Below are 12,584 nucleotides of genomic sequence, written 5' to 3'. Positions count from 1 at the left end.
GAGAAAAATCATATAGTGGTAGAGATGCTTGGAGAGCCAAATCCAAAGAGGCTTGAGAAAAATTATATAGGGCCAAAGATTCCCAGAGAGCCAAGTCCAAAGAGGCTTGAAGAAAATCATACAAGGCGAGAGATGCTCGGAGAGCCAAGTCCAAAGAGGCTTGAGCAAAATCATACAGGGCCAGAGATGAGAGCCAAGTCCAAAGAGGCTTGAGCAAAGTCATACAGGGCTAGAGATGAGAGTCAAGTCCAAAGAGGCTTGAGCAAAATGATGCAAGGCCAAAGATGCCTAGAGAATTGAACATAGAAAAGCTTAAGCAAGGCATGTGCATTGGGATCACCCAAGTGCAATAGGCTTGAGAAAAAGAATAAAGAAAATGGGCCAGAAAATACCAAGAAAATACCTAAGGAAAATATTTGAGAAATGCTAAAAAATACCTACAAAAAGAATGTGTCCTAGGAAAATCTCTAGGAAAAGCTAAAAAGACCCCAAAAGTGTGCTTCTAAAGGTCCACCAAAAATGGAAGAACTAGAGCAATGGAAAAATCTAGGGAAAGAAAAAAGGAATTGTCATCAAAAGACATGAGAAGGTGAGTATGGAGCACGTGTGCAGCCACCATACAATGATGTAGAGATTGCAAGAATGTTTTTGGACATGAAAGTGAAATTAGGAATGTTGGATGGAGGTTCAAGAGTCAATATTATAATGGAAGAAATAGCACTTAGACTTGGACTCACATGGGAACCTACCACCTTTAATCTATGAATTGGATGACAACACCATGGGACTTGGAATCACATGGGAACCTACCATCTTTGATGTACAAATGGCTAACAACACCATGGCAATATCCAAAGGGATAATTAAAAGTGTCAAAATCTAGGTCACAGGAATGGAGTTCCCCATCTTCCCAGTGGTCTTGACCATGAAGATTGCAAAGGGGGCCTACCAAATTCTTTTGGGAAGACCATGGCTTAGGGACATGGCTTAGGGAAGCCAAAGTTAAACATGATTAGGATAGGGATAGAATATCTCTCTAGAGAGGTAAGAAGAAAGCATATGTTTACTTTCGCAGCAACAACAAGGAAAGTAGAAATCCCACACAATTATTGCCAAAGGCTGTAAAAACATTCAACATGGTAGATGGACTAGAGGACAAAAAAGAAGAAGCACTGTAAAGAGAAAATCCAAATCTTGTTCCACTTTTTTTGATCCACATAAATGAAATTATGAAAACATACGAGAAGAAAATGGAAATCAAACACGACAAGGGACCACCACAAGATGAAGGAGAAGAGTCAACCAAGAAATGCAAAAGGGAGAAGCCATTGAATAAAGGCAATAATAAAGAACGTAGGCAAAATTCAATGAGAAACATGGAGGAAGAATAGGGAACTCAAGAGTACCAAGTGGTGGAGGCATGGCTTAAAGAACAGGAAGAAAAGAGTATGTGAATAGCTCTTCTAGTGTGAAGGAAGATCACCTACTAGTGCAAATAAATCTAGGTGATAAAGGGAAAGAAAAGATGATAAAAACAAGCACAGAGTTGGAAGAAGAATTTAGGGAGCACTTGGAATAGCTATTGAAAGAGTACTGGGATGTCTTTGCATGGTCTTATGAGGATATGGAAGGCATAGACCCCAAGTTCTACCAACAAAAGTCTGAAGGAAGGAGCTATGTTGATTAGACAACAAAGATATTGGATGAATCCCAACTACACAAAACAAGTAAAGGAAGAAATTGATAGACTTCTCAGAGTAGGATTCATCTACCTGGTGGAAAAAGCATCCTAAATATCACCCATTGTGATCGTGCTACCAAAGAAGAACATGAAAATCATGGTATGTGCGATCTTGACATAGCCATAATATTAGACCCTTTTCCCTTACCATTTACAAATTCATTATTAGATGAAGTGGTTGGGAAAGAGATGTATACATTCCTAGAATAAACATGGCACCAAAAGATCAAGATGAAATAGCCTTCGTAATAGAACGGGGGTGTTAGTAGCCATAGTTATGATGTTTGGACTAAACTTCATGAAAGCTTTTTTGGATGATTTTAGTGTGTTAGGAGAAAAGGCCAAGCATCTATTTCACCTAAGGTTGTGCTTGCAGATATGCAGAGTCACAAGACTAAAGCTCAATCCAATAAAGTGTGCTTTTGTTGTGAGATTAGGAGTCTTATCAGGGCACATTGTCTTGAAAGAAGGGTTGAACATAGACCTTGGTAAAGTGAAAGCAATCATAGAAATGGCCGCACCATCTAACCTTAAGCAATGGGAGAGTTCATAGGAAAAATAAAGTGGCATACAAGATTCCTCAAGTACTTGGCTTATGTAGCAATTCCCCTATATCATCTTCTCAAAAAGGATGTAATGTTTACTTGGATGTAAGAATTCCAACAAGCATTTCAAAGGTTGAAAGTAATGCTTATAATAAGTGCTACCATTATGGCTAGCCTTGATTGGAAGAAGATTTTCCATGTGTATACTAACACATCAAATAGACCATAGGGAGGAGCATTAATATAGGAAAAGGACTTGGAGTTCATGTGCAACGAATTTACTATGCAAGAAAAGCGCTAAGCAGAGCTAAAAAATTACAACACTACTCAAAGAGAAGCTCTGCTAAAAAATTACAACACTACTCAAAGAGAAGCTCTGGCAATGATTTATGTAGTCAACAAGTTTAGACATTACCTTTTGGGAAACATGTTTGGGGAAACATGTTTGTTTTCCACATAGACCACAAGTAGGCCTTGGTGTATAAAATCAATAAAGTTTATTTAGTGGGAAAGATGGCTAGGTGGATGTTGCTATTGTAGGAATTTTATTTTTTTGTAGCACATGCTTGGCAACAAAAATGGAGTAGCTGACTTCTTGTCATGTCCCCATCTTAAGCCATGTACATCCTAGCCTTTTGTCATATAGATATTCACTTATGAATAAAGATATCACTTTGTAGAAGTATTCTGTTAAAGTGCACCCATGTGCAATTCTATGCACATGTGGGATATTTAATTGTTTAATTAGTTAAAGGTAAGGTTGGACAATATAATTAGTTATTAAAGGTAAGGTTGGACAATATAATTAACCCTGTAAAATTCTAAAATAATTATTGTGTGGAAGGATAAGGATGAATGATTGTTGTGGAAGGATAAGGATGAATAAGGGAGGTTAGGGATGCAAGTGGGAAAGTGAGGGAAAGTCTCCCTTATCCTGAAGCTGATTGGCCAGAAAAGTGGCTAGTGTGTGCTAGGAAGGGGAAGTTAATTAGCAAAAAAGGAAAGGTCATTAGGTAGCCTGACATTGGCCATTTTAGAAGGTGGATAATGAGGGTAATTAGCAAACTTAATTAAGGATAATTAGGGGATTATCAAATTCGAGTTTTGTTGCTAATTATAGACTTTTTTCTTGCCCTGTTGGCCTGCCACATGTGCTAATTAGCTCAGTCACTCTGCCAAGTGTACCCAACTTGCCTAATATCAAATCCTAGTTGGCAGTCCAGTCATCACCAGGCCCAAATTTTCCTATAAATAGCCGCCCCCCCCCTCACATATTTTTCTTCATAGCTTGAACCCAACCTCAAGCTTGAAGGAAGGCCATCTCCTAACGCAGGAAAATAAAGAAGTTATTTTCCATACACACGAATTACGAAGTGGAGGTAAACTTTGAGCTTATAATTTATTATTTTCACATCATGATGTTATGTTCTTATTATATACTTCTCTTATGAGAGAGTACTCTCACATATGCATAATTTCCTAATTATGCATAATTATTTAATTATCATATAAATAAGATAAGAAATTCTTATTATGCATGGGAATTTGTGATGTGAATGCATTACATTTAAGTAATATCATGATAATTAGTGCTTGATGTTACATTATAACAAAATAATGTCAAATTTAATTAAACATTTTTATATTATAAGAAATAGTAACAAAATAATGGCAAAATTTTCTCAAAAAGTAGCCATATTTATGTAAGTAAATAATATAATGATTTTATGATTAAAAGAGGATGCATTTAAGTGTAATTACCACATAGTAATTTTTATATCAAAAATTGAACTCATTTAGGACTAGAAAATGTATTTAAAATGATTATTTAAATGATTTTTTAAAAGGAAAAATAGCTAATTATGATGCATTTCTCTTAGATAATTATGGAGCATTAGTAATACTTTGAATAACATTATTATCACTTAAAATTTTATAGGAAAATTTTTAATGATGAAATAGGGCCAAATTAGGGGCATTTTTGGCTATTTTTGCCTATTTTTATGAAGGAAATTAATTTTTTTATGAAAGGGAAATTAGGAAAATTATCTCGTTGTTTAAATAATAGTTTTTCTGATTTTTCATGAATTTTTAGCATCTAAAAACTTAATTTTAGCATTTTTTAGGCATTTTTAGGCCTAAAAATGATATTTTCTACATTTTTTAATTAAAAACAGCAAAAAAAATAGGGAAAAACCAGAAAATTCAGAAATTAGAAAAAAAAATTCAGAATTTAAATTGAGGTACTAGGAGGTCTTTATTATGCTTAGAATACCTTGTTTTTTCGTTATTTTTACGAAAATTCGAAGATGGCGCCTAAGCGTACGCGTCGCAATTCCATTGCGGATACTCATCAAACGAATGCACCGATGGCGTCTACGCAAATGAACGAGCAAGGGCAAGAGCGTATTGTGTTTGGTGCCCTATCTTTTTCTATGCTTTTATGTTTTTATAAGGGAAGATAGAAATTTCGCTTATGTAAATTAGTGAAAGGTTTGATTAGATAATGTTTTATAAACATTAAGATAGCTTATATCGTATGAGACATAAGGATAGAATTCAAGCGTTGAATTCAACTATTTGACGTACGAGTAACTCCAATTGGATCGTAAATAGTTTACGATATCCGTTGGAAACACGAAACTCTAATTGTTTTTGCACTATTATTTTGTGTGCATGGTTAATTTATACACATTGCCACCATGGTATTTGAGATAATACATGGGGTTGGCTTGCATATTGTGTGGTAATCATATTTTAAAGGGGGGAAAAATAATCCGCTTAACATTTGCCCATATTCTTGGTATGGGACAAGAATACGGTCAAATTAGGTGATTCCCTGGTCCCCGAAACTGTCTTGGCCTAACGGCCGAAATTGGACTTGTTTTTAGATTTCAACACGGGTCTTGCGGGCTTTTACAGCCGGATGCCGTGTGGAAAAAAGCCCAATACTTGAAATGGGCTCGGGAAAGGCTTTCCCCCAAGCTTCCCGAGGTTACCCACAAGGTTGATCTGGACGCCTTGGTGGATGAGCTGTCCAATCCGCTTGGCAAGGGATGTGGAAGCGAGTATGCCGACCATGAGGTTACGAACCTTTCATAGGGGAAGGGCGCTCTGGTAGGGGTCCGGAGTATGAAGATCCTCTCCGCCTAGGATTGGAAGGGATGGGTGCCCATGGGTTCCCGCAAGAGGCGGAAGACCGGGATTCTAGAGCCTGGTAATGGAACAATGTACATAATGCAAGGCTTATTTCATCTAGAGCTTGCAGTCAGAGATGTACATATTTTTTAATTGTTTGACATTAAGGAAGTGTCTTAACGAACAATGTTCTAAGGGTTAATAAAGGAACTTGCTTTTACATGTAAACAGTGTGGTAGTAATTAGTTAAGATAAATGGTTCTAAGGAAAGTGGGAGAACGGTCGCCCCGACGGCCGCTGTTCTATGGCAGGGTGGACCCGATCAGTCGGGTAACTTTCCTCTATAATTTTCTATTAGTTAGAAAGTACCTCACCTTAGGGGAAGGAACTCTCGGCCATGCCTCTTAAACGTGGGGAAAAAGGCGATGAGTTCTATGAACCAAGGGTGGATCTTAGGGGAAAGAATTCACAGCCGTGCCTCTTAAACGTGGGGAAAAAGGTGTGAGTTCCATGAACCAAGGGTCATGCAGACGGAATAAACAACTATTCCCTGACCATAAGGCTGTCAGGTTCCCCCTGCGAGATAGGACCAAGGTTCTCTCATGTACTCGCTTTCCAGCATCCAACAGGGGTCTGGTGAGTATTTACATGAGATCAAGTCGAGCCTTGGTTGTCTATCGTGCGGGTCCGAGTCTTTAGCGACTTGGGTACGTTACAACGTGGTATCAGAGCCAGGAGTTCTGATTTTCTATTGTTTTGTTTAAAAGGAATCTACTTATTTTCCAGACTGACTGTGGTAAATGGGTTAATGTAGGACGGAGAGTTCAGTCCATATATGATGTTTAGTCTGTTTGGGATAATGTTCTCTACCGCTTGCATATCCCCAGACTTCCAGTTTCTCCAACGCATGATGGGGATTGTTGATAAGCTGATTCATCCATTTTACCATACTCCAAACGGACGCGCAAAGCAAGAGTGTTGGCATAGAGGGGATTACTTTTATGTCAAAGTCGACCAGTTGGCCAACTTCAAACTAGATTTAAAGAGGGTAAAGATTGCAGAGAAGTTGAAGATGGTCCGACTTATCATCTTCGAGAAGACTAAAGATCCTGAAGCTAGAGTTATTGTCAATGTCACACCGATTTCCCAAAATCGGTGGGTCTATGATCACCTGCTAGAGTTCCTACCACCGAAACGCATATGTTACTGGGAAGACTTTATTCCTGGTTTACCCCCTCCTCCGGAAGTGTTCTGGCTACTTGAGAACATGGAAGGAGCTCCTTGTTTTAAAGACTTGAAGTCTCGGAAAGTCTTGGACAGAGAGGCTCTGGACAAGTATTTCTTGTAAAGGAATATGATGTATTGGATATACATAAATAAAGATGGTTTTTTTTTGGTCCACATCTCATCTGAAACTGAGTTTTTTTTTTTGGGAAAAGTAAACACTTGTCTCAAAAGAATAATTAAAACTTAGAATAATTATCAAGAAGCAAATCCCACGACTCAGGTAAACCTTGATGTCAATTATGCTGGGAGACAAGCCACACTTCGATGCTAGTGAGCTTTGTAGAGCTTGGGGTAAAGTACCGGGTCAACATGTGCTAATTTTCTTTGATCTGGAGCCAAGGCAAACTTTATCTCCCTAGAGTTGGCTTCTACTTTGGGCATTAGAGTTGATGAGATGGGATACACAGTAGAGGCAGGGTTGGCATGTCTTGGCCACTCAGAATCTATGACGCCCATTCTTGGAAAGCTGCGTCTACATATACAGACCTATGTGGATGCACAAGAATTTTATATCATGCCACTTGAAGGATGTAATGTCTTGTTAGGTATGCCGTGGATGTACAAGGTACATGGTGTGCTAGATACTTTTAACAAGACAGTTACCTTGGAACATAGGGGAAAGACTCATGTCCTTAATGTAAATCTTAAAGAAGAGTTACCCCCTGAGAGGCCTAAAGATCATGCTATAGATCTTATCCCCACCTATAATTAGGTGCCTATTTAACTTGCTTCGCGTTTGCCCTCCTGGATTGTAAGTTATTCATGGCTGAATTTCTACTGCGTTTTTAGGGTTTCGAGGCTTGAATTGCCTGGTGATAGGAGGGGATGTTATTGCGATGTACCGGCCACATGTACCGGCCACTAGATCTCTTGCATGAGTGATGTGGAGTCATCGTGTGACAGTCTGCGCTGCCGAGTCACAAATGGGGTTGGCTAGAGCTCTAAAACACATTAGACATTCATTCTTGTGTACTCACAGTACAGTCGAGTAAGCGTCATGTGCAATGAAAAGAACTGTTGATCGTCACCGTTGTGAATTGTTATTTTCACGTGGTGATTGGGTACTCTTACGGTTTGAAAAGGCAAGATTAAAGAAGATGAAGTGGGAAATTCTGGAGTCCCAAGTGGATAGAATTCTGGATACACAGGAGAGGAGTTTAAGGAGCAAGGTGATCAGAGAACATCTTTTCTAGTGGGAGGACTATCCAGAAGAGGATGCTACCTGAGAGGAAGTAGTGAAGCTTCAACAACTTCATCCTTACCTGTTTTCAAGATGAGGACATCTTGAGATTTTTTAGTAGGGGTGAATGTAATGTCCCCATCTTAAGCCATGTACATCCTAGCCTTTTGTCATATAGATATTCACTTATGAATAAAGATATCACTTTGTAGAAGTATTCTGTTAAAGTGCACCCATGTGCAATTCTATGCACATGTGGGATATTTAATTGTTTAATTAGTTAAAGGTAAGGTTGGACAATATAATTAGTTATTAAAGGTAAGGTTGGACAATATAATTAACCCTGTAAAATTCTAAAATAATTATTGTGTGGAAGGATAAGGATGAATGATTGTTGTGGAAGGATAACGATGAATAAGGGAGGTTAGGGATGCAAGTGGGCAAGTGAGGGAAAGTCTCCCTTATCCTGAAGCTGATTGGCCAGAAAAGTGGCTAGTGTGTGCTAGGAAGGGGAAGTTAATTAGCAAAAAAGGAAAGGTCATTAGGTAGCCTGACATTGGCCATTTTAGAAGGTGGATAATGAGGGTAATTAGCAAACTTAATTAAGGATAATTAAGGGATTATCAAATTCGAGTTTTGTTGCTAATTATAGACTTTTTTCTTGCCCTGTTGGCCTGCCACATGTGCTAATTAGCTCAGTCACTCTGCCAAGTGTACCCAACTTGCCTAATATCAAATCCTAGTTTTGGCGGTCCAGTCACACCAGGCCCAAATTTTCCTATAAATAGCCGCCCCCCCTCACATATTTTTCTTCATAGCTTGAACCCAACCTCAAGCTTGAAGGAAGGCCATCTCCTAACGCAGGAAAATAAAGAAGTTATTTTCCATACACACGAATTACGAAGTGGAGGTAAACTTTGAGCTTATAATTTATTATTTTCACATCATGATGTTATGTTCTTATTATATACTTCTCTTATGAGAGAGTACTCTCACATATGCATAATTTCCTAATTATGCATAATTATTTAATTATCATATAAATAAGATAAGAAATTCTTATTATGCATGGGAATTTGTGATGTGAATGCATTACATTTAAGTAATATCATGATAATTAGTGCTTGATGTTACATTATAACAAAATAATGTCAAATTTAATTAAACATTTTTATATTATAAGAAATAGTAACAAAATAATAGCAAAAGTTTCTCAAAAATTAGCCATATTTATGTAAGTAAATCATATAATGATTTTATATTTAAAAGAGGATGCATTTAAGTGTAATTAACACATAGTAATTTTTATATCGAAAATTGAACTCATTTAGGACTAGAAAATGTATTTAAAATGATTATTTAAATGATTTTCTTAAAGGAAAAATAGCTAATTATGATGCATTTCTCTTAGATAATTATGGAGCATTAGTAATACCTTGAATAACATTATTATCACTTAAAATTTTATAGGAAAATTTTTAGTGATGAATTAGGGCCAAATTAGGGGCATTTTTGGCTATTTTTGCCTATTTTTATGAAGGAAATTAATTTTTTTATGAAAGGGAAATTAGGAAAATTATCTCGTTGTTGAAATAATAGTTTTTCTGATTTTTCATGAATTTTTAGCATCTAAAAACTTAATTTTAGCATTTTTTAGGCATTTTTAGGCCTAAAAATGCTATTTTCTGCATTTTTTAATTAAAAAACAGCAAAAAAATAGGGAAAAACCAGAAAATTCAGAAATTAGAAAAAAAATTCAGAATTTAAATTGAGGTACTAGGAGGTCTATATTATGCTTAGAATACCTTGTTTTTTCGTTATTTTTACGAAAATTCGAAGATGGCGCCTAAGCGTACGCGTCGGAATTCCATTGCGGATACTCATCAAACGAATGCACCGATGGCGTCTACGCAAATGAACGAGAAAGGGCAAGAGCGTGTTGTGGTTGGTGCCCTATCTTTTTCTATGCTTTTATGTTTTTATAAGGGAAGATAGAAATTTCGCTTATGTAAATTAGTGAAAGGTTTGATTAGATAATGTTTTATAAACATTAAGATAGCTTATGTCGTATGAGACATAAGGATAGATTTCAAGCGTTGAATTCAACTATTTGGCGTACGAATAACTCCAATTGGATCGTAAATAGTTTACGATATCCGTTGGAAACACGATACTCTAATTGTTTTTGCACTATTGTTTTGTGTGCATGGTTAATTTATACACATTGCCACCATGGTATTTGAGATAATACATGGGGTTGGCTTGCATATTGTGTGGTAATCATATTTTAAAGAGGGGGAAAATAATCCGCTTAACATTTGCCCATATTCTTGGTATGGGATAAGAATACGGTCAAATTAGGTGATTCCCTGGTCCCCGAAACTGTCTTGGCCTAACGGCCGAAATTGGACTTGTTTTTAGATTTCAACACAAGTCTTGCAGGCTTTTACAGCCGGATGCCGTGTGGAAAAAATCCCAATACTTGAAATGGGCTCGGGAAAGGCTTTCCCCCAAGCTTCCCGAGGTTACCCACAAGGTTGATCTGGACGCCTTGGTGGATGAGCTGTCCAATCCGCTTGGCAAGGGACGTGGAAGCGAGTATGCCGACCATGAGGTTACGAACCTTTCATAGGGGAAGGGCGCTCTGGTAGGGGTCCGGAGTATGAAGATCCTGTCCGCCTAGGATTGGAAGGGATGGGTGCCCATGGGTTCCCGCAAGAGGCGGAAGACCGGGATTCTAGAGCCTGGTAATGGAACAATGTACATAATGCAAGGCTTATTTCATCTAGAGCTTGCAGTCAGAGATGTACATACTTTTTAATTGTTTGACATTAAGGAAGTGTCTTAACGAACAATGTTCTAAGGGTTAATAAAGGAACTTGCTTTTACATGTAAACAGTGTGGTAGTAATTAGTTAAGATAAATGGTTCTAAGGAAAGTGGGAGAACGGTCGCCCCGACGGTCGCTGTTTTATGGCAGGGTGGACCCGATCAGTCGGGTAACTTTCCTCTATAATTTTCTATTAGTTAGAAAGTACCTCACCTTAGGGGAAGGAACTCTCGGCCGTGCCTCTTAAACGTGGGGAAAAAGGCGATGAGTTCTATGAACCAAGGGTGGATCTTAGGGGAAAGAATTCACAGCCGTGCCTCTTAAACGTGGGGAAAAAGGTGTGAGTTCCATGAACCAAGGGTCATGCAGACGGAATAAACAACTATTCCCTGACCATAAGGCTGTCAGGTTTCTACGCTTCCCCCTGCGAGATAGGACCAAGGTTCTCTCATGTACTCGCTTTCCAGCATCCAACAGGGGTCTGGTGAGTATTTACATGGGATCAAGTCGAGCCTTGGTTGTCTATCGTGCATGTCCGAGTCTTTAGCGACTTGGATACGTTACAGAAAATGCACAGTTATTAGAAGAGGCTGTGATTGATGAGCTTCTGAATACTAGTCTATTCTCTCCATTACCAATGGAACAAGGAAGATTGGTATGAAAATATTAAGAATTTCCTTTATAGATTATCAATTTTTAGAATAATGGGCCAAGGATAAAAGAAGACATTTGGCAATCAAAAATCGATATTTCACTATTCTAGTAGCAGGAGCATTATACAAGAAAGGAAGAGATCAAATACTCCAGTGGTGTGTTTTGAAACATGAAAAAGGCAAATACTAATTGAAGCTCACCAAGGTCTATTCAAAGGTCATCAAGGAAAAGAAGCTACCCTTAGGAAAATATTGCAAGCAGGGTTGTGGTGGCCCACAATGAACAAAGATGTGCACCTCTTCATAAAAAAATGTGACATATGTCAAAAATGGGACAACCCAATGACAAAGACAGGATGCCCATAAACCCAATACTACCTTTGCAACCATTCATGAGGTGGGAATTCAATTTTGTTGGACCAATCAACCCCAGAGCAAAAGGAACACAATGCCATTACATAATCACAAAACGATGGACTATTGCACCAAAAAATGGCTAGAAGCTATGACACTCTGAGGCAACACAGCAAGTGACATTGCTAAGGTCTTGTACAAAAAAATTATGACAAGGTTTGGGTGCCTAGTAGAAATAGTGAGTGGCCAAGGGAAACATTTTATTATGAAGTCATGCATGAACTCACCACTATGCACCTGATCATTCATAAAAGGTCCAACTGACCATCCGCTATGTAATGGGCAGTCGAAATTTGCAAATAAAATATTAGTCAAAATGCTGAAGAAAATGGTGCAAGCCAACCAAAAAGATTGGGATCGGAAGTTCGATAGTACTTTCTGGGCCTTTAGGACAACATACAAGGTTACCCAATAAGGATGACACTTTTCAAGATGGCTTATGGATTAAAGGCTATTATTTCCATGGAATATGAGGTCCCTAGCCTAAGGAGGGTAGTTCAAGAAAAACTACCCATGTATGAATCTCGAAAGTGCAAGATACATTGACTAAATTAGAAGAAACAAGATGGGAGAGTGTATATTTTTTGAAACCAATGTAGTTAAGGAAAAAGGCCTAGACAGACTGATATGTAAAGGTAAGATTTTCAAAAGGGGGGACAAAGTGCTCATATTCAACTCTAAGCTAGATATGCACCACAGTAAGTTGAAAATATGGGTAGGACCTTGTATTATTCAAGAAGAGGTAGATTCAAGCACCTACTCATTTAAGAACCTAGATGGCATAGTGTGCACTGTAT

General features: G+C 38.0%; 1 long non-coding RNA gene across 1 annotated transcript in view; it reads left to right on the top strand.

Moving 5' to 3' along the window:
* The window catches only part of LOC147615055 (uncharacterized), a 64,792-nt gene that overhangs the window by 17,408 nt on the left and 34,800 nt on the right, over nt 1–12,584 (top strand). The window lies entirely within an intron of this gene.

Source organism: Cibotium barometz, chromosome 41 (genome assembly GCF_041138505.1).
Source record: "Cibotium barometz isolate CiBa-2024 chromosome 41, ASM4113850v1, whole genome shotgun sequence".
In the NCBI taxonomy this organism is placed as follows: domain Eukaryota; kingdom Viridiplantae; phylum Streptophyta; class Polypodiopsida; order Cyatheales; family Cibotiaceae; genus Cibotium; species Cibotium barometz.
Note: the sequence above shows the minus strand (reverse complement) of the source record. Positions and strands in the feature narration are given on the sequence as shown.